The sequence below is a fragment of the Psammomys obesus genome, unplaced genomic scaffold (assembly GCF_907164565.1).
Source record: "Psammomys obesus unplaced genomic scaffold, mPsaObe1.curated_primary_1811, whole genome shotgun sequence".
In the NCBI taxonomy this organism is placed as follows: domain Eukaryota; kingdom Metazoa; phylum Chordata; class Mammalia; order Rodentia; family Muridae; genus Psammomys; species Psammomys obesus.
Genome location: NW_026585698.1, coordinates 11,046,247 through 11,063,150, shown reverse-complemented (window position 1 = coordinate 11,063,150; position 16,904 = coordinate 11,046,247).

The window sequence follows — 16,904 nt, the reverse complement described above, 5'->3', positions numbered from 1 at the left end:
CTTCCTTCCTTCCTTCCTTCCTTCCTTCCTTCCTTCCTTCCTTCCTTCCTCCCTTCCTTTATTTCTTTCTTTTTCTTTCTTTCTTTGCATAAATAAAGTCACTGCAAGATTTTAAAGCATACTTAACAAAAGAAATGGGCAAAGACAAATGTTACACACACATGTACCAGGAGGTAGAGATGAGCAGCATTAACCATCAAGTGAATTTATTCATATCCTTTCTGTAGTGTTTCAAAAGTCAGTCAAACAATCAGAACTTATCACTTGAGCATAGTAACCCACATTGGTAAAACCCAGTGGTCTTTCTCATTCATTACACTTGCACAATCCAGAGTACATGTGCTCAGAAAGGGTTACAGAATCCATCCCACAGGCAGTGCTAACCTTTGATAGAATGACAATGGTATCATCTAGCTCAAGACCCCTTACATAGAGCCAGCATTACCCTTGAGGTCTGTATAAGAGTTCTCACAAATGAGAAAATAGTACAGATATTTTGTTTCATTTCCCTTTCTTTATCCAAACCAAGAACGTTGCATAGCATGAAGACTCTAAAAAGCCCTCTGCTGGAGCTTCCACAGGGGACTGCCAATAAATATACCACCACTGTGAATGATGAACATAATTCTTACCATTCTGTGTGGATGAGAAAATATAACACATTCTAAGTGAAGGGGGAAATCTATGAGTACTGAAAGGCACTGTACTTAATCTCTCACTTCCCATTAAATGAATCACTTCTATATATTTGCTAAAGGCTTAGTAGTGTAAAATCTTATTGCAGGATACATTATATTTTGCCACAAGACATCATTGCCATTGTAATTCTGATAGATTCTTAATTTAAAAAGTTAAAGATTGGAGGAATAATCTCCTTTAGAGGAAGAAATGTGCACCTGTGTCATTGAAATTATCACAAAATACAACCAAAGGCTTTAAATGCCATTTAGCCAATGAGCACACCATATTTTATATAGTAAATTTATATGTGCTTCAAGACACATGATGAATATTTTATGCTGATTGGTAGGGGAGGAAAAGATAGCACATTAATCAAAAATATTTTATTATATAAGTGCCTCCAGAATAGACTAGATAGCATTGCACATATTATGGTAACGCCGTTTAAATGGGTAGACTATTGCTGCCCCTGAATTCACAGAACATAAGAAGTGCAATAAACATCACTGAGCTTTAAAGGAATCTGTAGGCTGCAAGCACATCCCAGCCGAGTGGCTTTTAGTCAGCTACCTTTTGTATTTTGTGAGCATGGGCTTCAAACTCTAAGTGACTTTTCACCCAGTTGTGTCTCTGTTAAATATTTTCTTTTTAAATCAGCGTAATAAAAGCTGCCAGTACAAGTGACTGTTTTACAATAGAATACTTCAACACCATATTAATAAACTATTTTGTTTCCAACATGCTGAAGCCTCATTTTAGAATAGATGTCATAAGCTTTAAAGTATTTAAGGAAGCGAAGAGCATAAGAAAGCTCTACCACTCCAAGAACAACATGCAGCATTTCTGGTAGAAGATGAAATGGAAAGTAATGTTTGGGGAAAACATGAACTTTTAATTGAAAGTCTACATATAATGCTCTCTAGATTAAAGCAATTTTTGTTTTAAATCAGTCACTGGTCCTGGGGGAGAGAGTCTCAGATATCAGCAGTCTGAACTTATTAACATTACAAGAAATGAAGAAATAATCTACTTAATGATAGGAATAGGAAATAGGAAAAATCAGTTTCTCACGACTATATCATCTTTATTTTTCCTTTTATTTTTTCCTTCTTTGGTTAGAATATTTTTTAGTAGATATGAGTCCATTTAATCTCAGTCATTATCATGGAATAATAATGTGCATTTTATATTTAGAAAAATAAACACTCCAGTGACCACAAATGCTTCCTCTCCAAATACCTATGTGATCTGTCCTTCACTCTCTTCATGTTGTTAAATAGGCTAGAATATAGAGATTTTTAGAAGGGCCACAAGCTTCCAATGACAAAGAAGATGAACTTGGCCTTCAGGATGAAAATACTGTCTGTCCACTCAGATCTCTTTCAAGAGAATTTCAGGTCAATAGACTAAAAGAACTTCTGCTCTCTTCTTATACATTTTCTATCACACAATTAGAAAAAAAGCACTTCTGGAAGGCACTGCAAGGACAGAGAAATTGAAAGAAAAGAAGACTTAAAAAAAAAGAAGTTGAAGGTTGGGCTTTGAATTGAAAGTGTTATATTCCCTGTAGCTTGAGAATCCCAGTATCAATATGACCTGATAAGGTCTTACTATGTTTTTTCTTGTATGCCATAAACCGAGCTATTACACACAGTGTTGTTAATCTGTGCCACAATTTAGCAAATTGCACTCATTTTTTTTTCAGACCAGCATTGAAATTACTTCAAAGGTATTGGAAAGCCAAAAAGAACAATTATTCCATGATTATCTTGATCTCTTGACTGTGCAGAATTGGAATATCCCTCCATTACTCTTGGGAGTTCATTTTCTCTTCTGTTTAATATGGATTTGTCACTATGGTCTAGTTACTGAGAGATTATAAATCTTCACAGTAACTGTTTTTTTTTTTTTTTTTTTTTTGCACGGAACTGTGACATACACAACTCTACTCATGACCTTCATAGACCGTGTCAATGTGTGCAAAATTACTATTTAAATACTACCTTCTATAACCACTTTATCTAAAGTTATTTCTTTGGACAGAGTAGAATTTTAAAGATTTATAGTGCTTACTAATTGGTAATATCCACAGTTGACTGCATCAATGTATATGTTGAAATATATGCTTGTAATTCCTTAACTAACACAAAAGGTTATTTAACTAAATGTAAAGACAGTAAAACAATTTCCCTCAGAAATAATTAATGGTAAGCTAAAATAAAGTATAGCAAAATGTAGTCAATTCTAGGTTTTACAGAATTTTTCTTTGTTATCTAAATTAAAATTTACAACAGAAGCAATAAGCATACTACTTTTAAAAGAATTTGTTGATTTTCTTCCATTAGAGTTTGGGATTCTCAAGAAGAACCAATACATTGTCTCATCATTTAAAAATGATGAGCCTTCCAAACAAGAATGTGGTGAATCTCATTAATCCAGGAACTGGCTTCTTTGTGCTAAGACTCAAGGCCTGTGGCAAATCAAGTCGAAGCTATCATAATCAATTTTTCAAGGAGATAATAGTCTAGCCATAGTCACAGAGAAAAGCACTCTGAAATGTTCAATTTCACTATAAAAAAGCTCTCAAAAGACCAGAACAAATAAAATAATAGCAAATGTATGGGAAATTACTAAGACTTGAGGGAAATATTTTGCACAATTTCAATACATTTAGGATGGGGTCATTAGCCTCACTAAGTTAAACAGATGTGTTTGAATCATACATTTAGCTAACATTGACAAGGTCATAGCTTGTCAGGATTTTCTAACCTGTGGCCATAACCTTGTGTCAAAACTTTGTCTTCCACTTTATGGAAATTCTTAAGAAAACACTGAAATATACTCAAGGACACACAAAAGATTTAATGGAAAATGTCTAACTATGGTAAGTATTGTTCTGGGGTTACCTGACAATTTTTCTGTACTCATTTTTGGTCATGGCTTCTACACATTTAATGAAACCTAGTTTGAGTTTAATAATACTTGCATTTTTTGAAAGTTTCATATGTTCACACAATTTAAATTGATCATACATGACTACCTCCTTCCTTCTCCTCCTTATGTCCCTCATTGTTTATCCTTCCCAAATCCATGTTATTAATAATGCCTTAAATGACTAGGGAGATATTCATTGGTTGAGATCACTTGTCCTTAGTCTTTTCTGGAGGACCCAAGTTTGGTTTCCAGTAACATTTCAGGCAGTCACAACTATCTGTAACTCCAGCTCCAGGGATCCAAATCTTTCTTTTGGCCTCCTCAAGCACACACACACAGAGAAACACACACACACACACACACACACACACACAGAGAGAGAAAGAGAGAGAGAGGGAGGGAGGGGAGAGAGAGAGAAGAGAGAGAGAGAGAGAGAGAGAGAGAGAGAGAGAGACTCAAATATTTTAAAGAGAATTCTTGAATAGAATTAGTTATGCTCTGGGAAGTTCCCTGTGTTCAAATTATCTTGTTCTGTTGCTCTGCTTGTGGAGTTCCCGTCCCCTCCAGCTTTTACTATTTCCCACTTCTTACATAAAATTCTATTTACTCTGCCCATCAGTTGGCCATCAGGCTCATAATCCAACCAAGGACTATTCATGGAGATAACCTAGAACTCCTGCACAGATGTAGCCCATGGCAGTTCAGTGTCCAAGTGGGTTACATAGTAATGGGAAGAGGGACTGCCTCTGACATAATCTGATTGGCCTGCTCTTTGATCACCTCCCCCTGAGGGGGGAGCAGGCCACGGTAGAGGACAATGCAGCCAATTTTGATGAGAACTGATAGACTAAGATCAGAAAGGAGAGGAGAACCTCCCCTATCAGTGGACTTGGGGAGTGGCATGCATGCAGAAAGGGGAGGGAGGGTGAGATCGGGAGGGGAGGAAGGAGGGGCTTATGGGGGGGATACAAAATGAATAAAGTGTAATTAATAAAAAATTTAAAAAAAGAATTAGTTATGCTCATATGTACATAAGATGTAGGGCCATCCACCAGGACATGAACAAACACCAGCATGTAAATTCCAAATGTGAATGCCTCTCTGTCCTTCTGACCCCACCTTAGCAGCCATTACCTGCAATAGCTAATCTAAAAGAAGTGGGTCCTCAGAGGTCCTTTGTACCCATGCAGAAATTCTGGTTTGACCTTGTTCAGGTAACCACAGCTGCTGTGAGTTGATTCAGGCAGCAGCAATGTCATATCTAGAATTCTGAGTTCAGCGAGTGTTTCCAAAATGAAAACAGATTTAAAATCTAATGGATGACTTGTCATCCCGTCGCTGTCCTTTCTATTCAGTTTCAGTGGTGGAAAATAAAAGCTTTTCATGTAAGATTTCAGTTTACTTCTGATCTTTTGTTGATGAATGGAAGAGCTCTACAGAATTAAAATCCAATAGGTGTGGTGGGGGGGAATCTCTTTTTTGCCATTGTCTTAAGAATTCTTTTATATAGCCTGTATGCTTGGAGTTTATTACTCATTTTTTTATTCTTTTATCATATGGAGTCCATCAGTATAATTGCCGTGATCTAGTTCAAGTAATACGCATGAGGTAGTCTTTAGAATTACAACCCTACCACCTAAAAAATTTTAGTTTGTCATAGAAGTTGTCATGATTAGGTGAAAAGAATTTGAATCTTGCTTGCTTTGGGAATAGAGTCTCCACAGTCACATCTATGCCTCAATCTGTATATAATTCTTGGGAAAGAGCATATTAGCTTAAGGACAAAATACCCAGTGCAGAAGCAAAGGTAATTAGAGAAGTTCATGTAGCCATTATGTCGGTCCCCATCACCTCTTTCCTCTTCTCCATGGTCTTGCTCAACAAACAATGAAGCTCAAGAAATAAAGGGGGGATGGATCATTCTTCAGATCCATTCATGGAAAACTTGACATTAAAAACGTTATAGTTAAAAATTAGGAAAGCTACTTCCCAGTATAGTCAGAATTTTCTAAAAAAAGACACATGTTAAGACTGAGGAATTTTTTAATTGCTTTTCTACCATTTGAGATTACTGTATTGAGAATTCTCTTTTTAGCTCTGTATATCATTTTTAAATTTTGATTACTTTATTTGTTAGTGTTTAATTTAAGTTATTTATATATTCTGCATATTAGCTCTTTGTCAGATATAGGATTGGTGAAGATCTTTTCCCAATCTTTAGACCGCCATTTCATTCTATTGATAGTGTTCTGTGCTTTACAAAGCTTTTCAGTTTCAAGAGGTCCTAGTTTTTAACTGTAGATTTTAGAGCCTGAGCTGATGGTGTTCTATTCAGAAAGTTGTCTCTTGTGACAATGAGTTCTAGTAAATTCAGTGTATCTGGTTTTATTTTGAGATCTTTGATCCACTTGGACTTGAGTTTTGTGTAGGGTGATAAATATGGATTATAAAGAAATGTCCAACTTCCTCAGTCATCATGGAAATGAAAATCAAAATGACTCTGACATTCCATCTTACACCTGTTAGAATAGCTAAGATAAAAAAACTCAAGTGACAACACATGCTGACAAGGATGTAGAGAACGGGGAGCCCTCCTCAATTGCTGGTGGGAGTGCAAAGTTGTACAACCATTTTGGAAATCAGTCTGGCACTTTCTCAGAAAACTGGAAATAGCCATACCTCAAGAACCAGCTGTAACACTCTTGGGCATACAAGAAAAAGATGTTCCACTGTAAAACAAGGACATTGCTCAATCATGGTCAGAGCAGCTTTATTTGGGATAGTCAGAAACTAGAAACAATCTATATGTCCCTCAGTTGCAGAATAAATAAATTATTTAATTATTTATTTAAATAAATAAAGGATTAAAATTTGTGGTACATTTACACAATGAAATATTAGGAAATCATAAAATTTGTAAGCAAATGGATGGAACTAGAAAAGATTATCCTGAGTAAGGTAACAAAGACCCAGCAAGACACACATAGTATGTATTCACTTATAAGTGTGTTTTAGTCATATAATACAGGATAGACGTACTACAATGCACAGACCCCAAAAAGATAAGTCCATTGGGCATCTTAGACTTCGTATAAGCCCACTAGTTATGGGAGTGGGGTATATCTCTAACATGGACTATGTTGCCTGCTTTTTTATCACTTCCTTCTGGTGGAACTTCCCTACCAGGCCACAGGGGAGAAAGACAAACTCAGTCTTCATGTGAATAGCTGAACTGAGGGGATGCAGAAGGGAGGATGGGACTGGAAGGAGAAGAGGGAGGGCCATATAAGGTAGGTGTAAATTGAATTAATTAGTAAAAAATAAAAATGGAAAATAAGAAAAAATGACAGGAATTGGCAGATATTCTACACTCTTTAACACTGAATGAATAATACAAACCTCTACTTAAATATCTGGCTTATGTAAACTATTATGCTCCTATACTATCATGATTATAAGTCTCAGAAAATTAGGAATAGTGCTATCAAGATTTAGCTATATACTCCTAGGCATATATCCAAAAGATGCTCAAGTATGCAACTAAGAAATTTGCTCAAGCATGCTCTGAGCAGCTTTATTCGTAATAACCAGAAGCTGGAAACAACCCAGATGATTCTCAACTGAGGAATGGATACAGAAATTGTGGTATGTTTACACAATACTAGTCAGCAAGGAAATCATGAAATTTGCAGAAAAATGGTGAGAACTAGAAAGGATCATCCTGAGTGAGGTACCCAGAAGCAGAAAGACACACACGGTATATAATCACTTATAAGTGGATATTAGCCATATAATATAAGATAATCATACTAAAATCTATACACCTAAAGAAGCTAAGCAAGAAGGAGGACCCTGGGTAAGATGATCAATCCTAATTCAGAAAGGCAAAGAGGATGGACATCAGAAGAGGGAGAAAAAAGGGAACAGGACAGGAGCCTACCACAGAGGGCCTCTGAAGGACTCCACCAAGCAAGGGTATCGAAGCATATGCTGAGACTCATAGCCAAACTTTGGGCAGAGTGCAGGGAATCTTATGAAAGAAGGGGAAGATAGAAATATCTGGAGGGACAGGAGCTCCACAAGGAAAGAAACAGAACAAAAATCTGGGCCCTGGTGTCTTTTCTGAGCCTGATACTCCAACCAAGAACCATATATGGAAATAACCTAAAGCCAGTGTGCAGATGTAGCCTATGGCAGCTCAGGCTAAAAGTGGGTCCCTTAATAAGGGGAGCAGGGGCTATCTAATGCATGAACTCAGTGACAGGCTCTTTGATCACTTTCTCCTGGCCAGGTGGCCTTACTAGGCTACAGAGAAAGAGGTTCCAGACAGTCCTGATGAGATCTGATAGGCTGGATTCAGACAGTAGAAAATAAGGACTAGGGGACAAGGGGATAGGCATAAGAGGAGAAGAGAGAAGGAGGGTGGGACTGAGAGGAGACTAGAAGGGGGCTACAGCTGGTATACAATGTGAATACATTGCAATAAATAAATGAAATAAGGCTAAGAGACATGAGAAATATGTCTACGGCTATTTTCCCTGCTGTGCACTCCATTTTCTCTATGAATATGAACATTTCAATTCTAAATTCTCTTTAGCCTAAATCTTTTAAAATATAATATACAATATTATATTCTTTTTATTTTTTTTATTATTAGTTACATTTTATTAACTCTGTATCCCAGCTGTAGCTCCCTTCCTCATTCCCTCCCAAACCCATCCTCCCTCCCTCAGCTCCTCCCTGCCCCTTTCCAAGTTCACTGATTGGGGAGGACCTCTTCCCCTTTCATCTGACTCTGTTTTATCAGGTATCTTCAGGACTGGCTGCAAAGTCCTCCTCTGTGGCCTAGCAGGACTGCTTCTCCCTTGGGGGGGTGGTGGGGAGATCAAAGAGCCTGCCATTGAGTTCCTGTCAGAAATAGTCCCTGTTCCCCTTACTATGGGAAACCAATTGGTTACTGAGCTACCACGGGCTTCATCCAAGCAGCGGTTCTAGATTTTATCCATACATGGTCCTTGGTGGAGTGTCAGTCTCAGAAAAGACCCCTGTGCCCAGATATATTTGGTCCTTGTGGAGCTCCTATCCTTTCCATGTCACACAACCCCCCCTTCTTTTATATGATTCCCTACACTCTGCTGAAGATTTGGTTATGAGTCTTAGTATCTGATTTGATACACTGCTAGGTAGAGTCTTTCAGGGGCTCTCTGTGGTAGACTCCAGTCCTGTTACTTGTTTTCTCCTATGTCCAATGCACATCCCATTTGTCTTTCTAAGTAAGGACTGATCATGTCCTCAGAACAAAATGACAGCCTACAGACTGGGAAAGGATCTTCACCAACCCTATATCTGACAGAGGGCTGATATCCAGCATATATAAAGAACTAAAGAAGTTAAAAGCAATAAATTAATTAATCCAATTAAAAAATGGGGTATGGAGCTAAACAGAGAATTCTCAATAGAGGAATATCTAACGGCAGAGAAACACTTAAAGAGATGCTCAATATCCTTAGCCATCAGGGAGATGCAAATCAAAACGACCCTGAGATTTCATCTTACACCCATCAGAATGGATAAGATGAATAACTCAAGTGACAACATATGCTGGAGAGGTTGTGGAGAAAGGGGAACCCTCCTCCATTGCTGGTGGAAATGTAAACTGGTACAACCACTTTGGAAGTCAATCTGGTGCTTTCTTAGACAATTAGGAATAGTACTTCCTCAAGATCCAGCTATACCACTCCTAGGCATATATTCAAAAGATGCTCAAGTACACAACAAGGACATTTGCTCAACCGTGTTTGTAGCAGCTCTATTTGTAATAGCCAGAATCTGGAAACAACCCAGATGTCCCTCAATGGAGGAATGGATACAGAAATTGTGGTATTTTTACACAATAAAATACTACTAAGCAATCAAAAACGAGGAAATCATGAAATTTGCAGGCAAATTGTGGGATCTAGAAAAGATCATTCTGAGTGACGTATTCCAGAAGGAGAAAGACACACATGGTATATACTCACTCATATAGTCCTATAATATATAATAAACATAACAAAATCTATACACCTAAAAAAGATAAACAATATTATATTCTATTTTATTTATTTTTATTTATTTTATAATAAAATATAATATACAATATTATATTTTATCATAAAATATAATATACAATATTATATTTTATTTTGGTTTTGAAGTAAAGAGATAAAAATTATTCACATTTGTGGGAAACATAAAGAAACAATATACCTTGGAGACCACAGAGTGTGTTAGCTCCATAGAAAACAACCAGAAAGTATTTTTAATTAAAGAAAATGATTTAATATCTTATCTGAATCTAAAGTTATTTCAAATGGTATTAAAATTGAAATTTGAGAGAATTTTCTTTTGAAGGAAATATAGCCTAAGAGAAGCAGACCTCTGAGGTTGGTGGCAATTCACAAATACTAATGTCAATAGCAAAGAAAAAAAAAGTGTTTTAGACAGCCGAAGAGGATAGTCCAGAGCCCACTCTGGGGCTTGGTCCTGATTGAGATGTACTCTTTTCCCACTGAGTGCATCCTGGAGAACTGGAACATGGCCTTAAGAAAGCGAAATCAGGAAGTTCATAACACACTTTCCATCGCACACATGGAAGTGAAGAGGGGAGAGAAATGAGCAGTGAAGAACATCCCCTGCCATTGTCACATTAGAGTTACAGTACAATGAAGGCAGAGGAGCCATGTTGAAAGTTACATGAGACACACCTTCTCAAGCAAACCTATCAAAATACCAGCAGATTTCTTAACAAAAATAAACAGATTTTGTTCCAATATGGTGTGGAACAGTGTGTTTCAATCTCACAAGCCCAGATTAATCTTTCCTTTATTTTCCTGTGAATTATAATTATTTAAAATTTATTTATTCACTTTACATCCGAATCGTAGCCCCCTCTTTCCTTTCCTTCCAGTCCCACTCTCCTTTCCCTCTTCCCCATATCACCCCTTTCATCCCCCTCAGAAAAGGGGAGCCTTTCCCACCAACCAATCCCAGCACATCTTATCAGGAATCAGCACATCTTCTACTATGGTGGCCTGTCAAGACAGCCCTGCCAAAGGGAAGTGATCAAAAAGCATGCAAGAGTCTCCTTGTCAGAGACAGCCCCTGCTCCCCTTGCTAGGGAACTCACATGAAGACCAAGCTGTCCATCATGTATTTAAGTTAGGGAGCCTAGGTCCAGTCCATACATGATCCTTAGTTGGTGTTTCAGTCTCCACCATGACCCGTAGGCCCAGGTTAGTTGGCCTTTTGGTCTTCTTGTGGAGATTCTATTCCCTCTGGAAGAACTAAAACTTTCTTATACACACAAAGTAAAGGGCCTCCTAAACACTGAACCAGCACTCCAGAAATTCCATGAAGGAATCCAATACACTAAAGGAGGAGGTAACCACATCCAAATGTCACAATAAGAATAAAATTATTAGGGCATTAAACAAGAAAACTACCAAAAGTTATAAAAATAACAGAATGACTGGACTTAACACACATTTTCCAATGATAACTTGGAATGTTAATAGTGTAAATTCTCAGTCAAAAGATGCAGACTGGCAGCTGGATTTAACCCAAGAACTATCTCATTTGCCAGCAAGAAAAGTATCCCTGGTTAAGACAGGGCACTATGTTGGATAGAGAGGACTTTAAAAGGCATCCCCCAAGAAAATCAGAAGTAGAAATCAAGCAGCTGGAGCTATATCAACACTTAACAAAATAAACATCAAGACAAATTTTATGAAAAGAGAAAAATGATTGAAACATTGATAAAAAGAACAATCCATTAAAGAGGTATTAAAATTCTTAACATACATTCAGAAAATACTGCCACCCACAATTTTAATAAACAAACATTGTATGTGAAGGTACAGGACAAATAAAAAAATCATGAGTATTTCTGAACCCCATTCTTTCTAACTTATAGATCACCCAGAACCCTCCACCCCCCAAGAAAACTCAAGGAAAAACATTAAAGTAAAATAATGTCTTTTTATATCAAATGGTGTTAACTTTCTAAACACTGTAAGATACACAATCTTCTCACCAGTGTGTGGAATTTTCTCTAATGTAGACCACATAATAGAACACAAAGCAAGTCTTAGCAAATGTAAGAAAATTGCCTTCTATCTGATTATAATGGAATAAAGTGGAAATCAACAAGAAGAGAAACTAAAGAAAGTACAAGAACCCCAGGTGGCTGAACAAAACACTGAATCTTGAAGAAGTTTGGGAAGAACTCAGTAGCAAAATTGAAAAATTCCAGAACTGAATAAAAATGAAACACAATATACCAGATCTTGTTGGACAAAAGAAAGCAGTTCTGAGAGGGAAGCTGATAACTATAAATGAATACATTAAAGAATCAGGAGAATTGCAAATTGATATTTCAAGGTCTTAGAAAAATAAAAAGCAGCTAAACCCAAGATTAATGATTAGAAAGGAAGACTAAATATCAAAAAAAGCCATTGGTAAATTGAAAATTAAAAGAATATTGCAAAGAGTCAACGAAACAGTTTTTTAAAGATTTTTAAAGATAAGAAAGATTGTCAAATGAGTAAATACACTAAACAAAAGGTACAAAAGACATAAATAAATACAATTAGAGATGAAAGGGAATGCCACACAGAAACCAGTGAAATCCAGAGGATTATGGGCCTTTTCTGAACGTCTCTATTACTATAATTAAAAAATACAAATGTTGATTGATTCCTAAATGCAGTGACATACCAAGGGCAGGTTGAAAAACCAGCTATGTGTTCCAAACAGGAATTAAGCATCTCCCCCAACTAAAAGAGTTCAGGCCCATGCATCTTTTGTCATTGCTGTTTTGCAAATACACAAAAAAATTATTATTAAAATTGAAATTGTGTACTTTAAATGCAAGCAAAATATTTTTACTAATTATCCTGAAAAGCAAGTAGTATGTCTTGATCTTTACAATCATTGATTATCTCTTTCTTCCACTGATTAATTTATTTATTTCCTTTATATCCAGATCACAGCTTCCCCTCCTTCCTCTTCTCCTAGTCCCTCCCTCACATTTTCACACCTCCTATTTCCCCTTCCTTTACTCCTCAAAGAAGGAGAGGCCTCCCACTGATATCAACTACCCTTAGCTATCAAGTTGCAGTTGGACTAGGTGCATCTTAGGCAGCTCAGACATGGGAAAGATACCCAAGGCAGGCAACAGAGTCAGAAACAGACCCCACTCCAGTTGTAAGGGAAACCACATGAAAACCAAGCCGCTACATCTGTTACATATAGGTTCGAGGCCTAGGTCCACCCCATGCATGCACTTAAGTTGGAGGTTAAGTTTCTGTAAGCCCCTATGGGCCCAGTTAGTTGATTCTGTAGGTTCTCTTGTAGTGTACTTGGACCTCTCTGACTCCTTCAATCCTTTCTCTTGCTCTTCCACAAGGTTTCCCAAGTTCCACCTAATGTTTGGCTGTAAGTAGCTGTATCTGTTTCAATCAGTTGCTAAGTTATGTCTCTCAGAGGAAGTTATGCTAGGCTCCTGTCTGTAGGCTTACAGTTTTGCAAACACCTACTTTAATTAAGGTTTTTAAAGGCCTCTACCTCCCTTCCAATGCCCTGATCTTAGGTTGGAGATTAGTAGCGAAAGAGCTGTAGACCTCTTTTATCTACTTCCTGCTGATTACAGTCATTGGGTTCTTTGGGACATACCAATTAAGCCATCAGGATACAAGCAGTCCAGTCAAACAGGAAAGTAGCAAACCACAACAGCAGCAGCAACAGTGAAACAATTCAGTAGAAGTGGCTAGACTCTGCCGAAATGGCAAAATGCTGTCAAAGTAGTCCAAAAAGTTCTCTGGAGTTTCTCTCTTCCAAGTTCAGAAAAGGATGTGAACGGTTGCAAAGTGTAGCAATGAAAAAGCATAGAGATGCAGATCACTGTCTGTGGTCTTCTATTTATCCCTTTAAAGAGTCCACACAGTAGTGTTTTCCACTAATAAAAACCATGCCCCTCCCACGAGGTAGTTTTCAGTTGACCAACATCTTGTGCCTTTTCAAAAGGGCTGTTTTCCATGGGGGTGTTTTTCCCAAGAGGACAAAACATTCCCACGTCTCACGCTTGGGACCCAAACAAAACCGTAGTCACAAAACCAAGTTTCCGAAGAAACCGGAAACTTCTACTTCATCTACAAGTATCAAATATCATTAATTGTGGGACGCTGTTGGATTAGGTTGAAGTCAGTCTTCTCTAAATATCCAATTATTTGCACTTGGTGTGTTATGATAGACTCTCTTGAATCAGTGGGGTGTTAAAAGTCTTCCCTGAGCTGGGTAATCTCAGGTCTTGCATGGAGCCTCAAAAAATCATCAGGGCAGATTACAAGCCTGATCCTTCCCTAATAAAGAAACTGCTCTAGCAAACATCTAGGAATTTCTAGAAATACCTCACCCTGTTAGGGATCATATCCAGCAGTGACCTTCATTGTGATTGGAGATCCTGTCCACTTCCCACCCATAGAATAATTAAGTACTGTATTTTCCTTCTTGCGATAGGACCATTAAGTATCCCTGACCCCAGTGAATCAAACACATTCATCCTTAAAATCCCTCCCTCTGCCCAGGGATTATATTGCCCTTGATTCCACATGAATAAAGTTTCTCAGTTTCTCACTTCATACCATCTGAGATTTATAATGTGTTCTCTGCTAGGTCATGTCTCACGAGGCATGTTCTTTGGCCCACTGGGCCTGGGCCTCACTAGGTCTGTATCTTGTCTGCAAGCTGACCGGGCATGGACCTTGGCCACACCTCTGCTGTGCTCATCACAGCAGCTTGATCAAGAATTATAACATTTTAGCATCATCATAAGCTTTCGAATGAATGCCGGAGCTTCCATTGCCATCAGTGACCTCTTGCTAACATAGCTAAACTGTAACACTCTGTGGAAAGCCTTTTCCACATACAGGCTTAGCACACTCAGGCCTCACTTTAAGGCACTCTAGCTTCTCCTGAAAGAAACAGAACCCCTGTTCTCTGTCTGGAAGTCAAGCTCCAGGACACCAGCCAAGATATAGGCTACTGTAAAGTGGAGAACAAAAATTAAGTGTTGGGATTTGCTTTCTCTAATGGGATGGGTCACAAATTGGGTCAGTCACTGGTTGGTCATTTCCTCAATTTCTGCTTCATCTTTATCTCTGTACCTCTTGTATTCAGGAAAATTTTGGATCAAAGTTTTTGTGGGTGGGTTGGTGTCCCCAACCCACCGTTGCAGGTCATGCCTGGTTACAAGAGGTGGTCATTTTAGGTTCCATATCATGCATCTTCACTGCTGAGTTTTGCCAGACATTTAACGAGTGAGCACCCAAGTCCCCTAAAATGTCCCATAAAATGAAAAGGGAGAAAAACTACAAAAATTCAACTTATTTATCTATTCATTTTATTAAAAACAGTTTTTCTACAATATATTCTGACCACAGTGTCCTCTCCCTCATCTCTTCCCAGAGCCTCTCCACCTGCCCTACCAACCAACTCCAAGTTTCTTTCTGTATTTAGAACACAAACCTGCAAAAAAAAAAAAAAGTATTAAAAACACTTACACCATAAAAGCACAAAACTGGAAACTACAATATACAAGCAAAAATCAGTAACAACAAGCAAAGCTATATGTGACCAAAAAGAATCTCCAAAAACACCACTGAATTCATTTTGTGTTGGCCATCTATTCTGGGCATGATGTCTTCCCTGAAGTGTGGTTTATATACCCAGTGCCAAACTCATTTTATAAACCTAATATTACAACAATTTCAAAACCAGTTAAGCACACAACAAAGGAAATTGTGGCCAAATCTACTAATAAACAGTATGCAAACATTCTCAATAAAATTCTTGTAAACTGATTTTTAAAATAGCATACTAAAAAAATAACTCGGTATGTCCAAATGGGCTTCATTCCAGAAAACATGAAAATCCACCAATGCAGGACATCACAACAGAAAAGATGCATGTAAACTGTCATCCTAATAAATATAGAAAAGGCTGTTGACACCATACAATATCCCTTCAGGATAAAATCTTTTCTTTTTTCATCGTTGGGATATAGATTACTTGGAAGAGTTTATGTTTTCTTGAAACTTTGTTTTCATCTAATATATTCTGATGGTGGTTGTGCTCCCCCCCATTCCTCTGAGATCCTCCCAAGCTTCCCTTCCTCCTAATCCACACCCTGTCTGTCTCCACTTATAAAACAAACCAAAGTCATAAACCAGGTCTTGTAAATTGGCTCAGAGATAAATGTGTTTATCACCAACCTTGGTGATCTGAATTTGATCCCCAGGACTCATATCATGGAAAAAAAAAACCCACACAAATAACTGACTTATGCAAGTTGTACTCTGACCTTCAAACATAACCATTTCATGGTTATTATGGCACAGTTTCACAGTTTCAAACTAATTATATTTTTGAGGCTGGCTTGTAGATCCTGATATCTTGTCACCACCTCCCAAGTGCTAGGATTACAAATACCACTATGCTCAACTTCTGACATCTATGTCAACAAACATAGAAACAAATGTTATGAATTACATAAAATAGCATCCTACAGAGAATTAGCATAAAAATGACAGATTTCATTAGAATAGACAATCTTTTTTTAACTTTTATTAATTATACATTATTCACTTTGTATCCCCCCATAAACCTCTCCCTCCTCCCTTCCTAATACCACCTTCCCTCACCCTTCTTCATGCATGCTCCTCCCCAAATCCACTGATAGGGAAGTCCTCCTGTCCTTCCTTCTGATCTTAGTCTATCAGATCACATCAGGAGTGGCTGCATTGTCATCTTCTGTGGCCTGGTAAGGCTGCTCCCCCCTCATGGGGAGGTGATCAAAGAACAGGCCCATCAGTTTATGTCAGAGGCAGTCCCTCTTCCCATTACTATGGAACCCACTTGGACACTGAACTGCCAAGGGCTATATCTGTGCAGAGGTTCTAGGTTATCTCCATGCCTGGTACTTGGTTGGAGTATGAGTCTCTGGGAAGACCCCTGGTTCAAATTTTCTGGTTCTGCTGGTCTTCCTTGTGGAGTTCCTGTCCTCTCCAGATCTTACTATTTCCCACTTCTTACATAAGATTCCATGCACTCTGCCCAATAGTTGGCCATAAGTCTCAGCATCTGCTTTGATAGTCTGCAGGGTATAGCCTTTCAGAAGCCCTCTGTGGCAGGTTACTAACTTGTTTCCTGTTTTCTTCTTCTTCTGATGTCCATCCTCTTTGTCTTTCAGG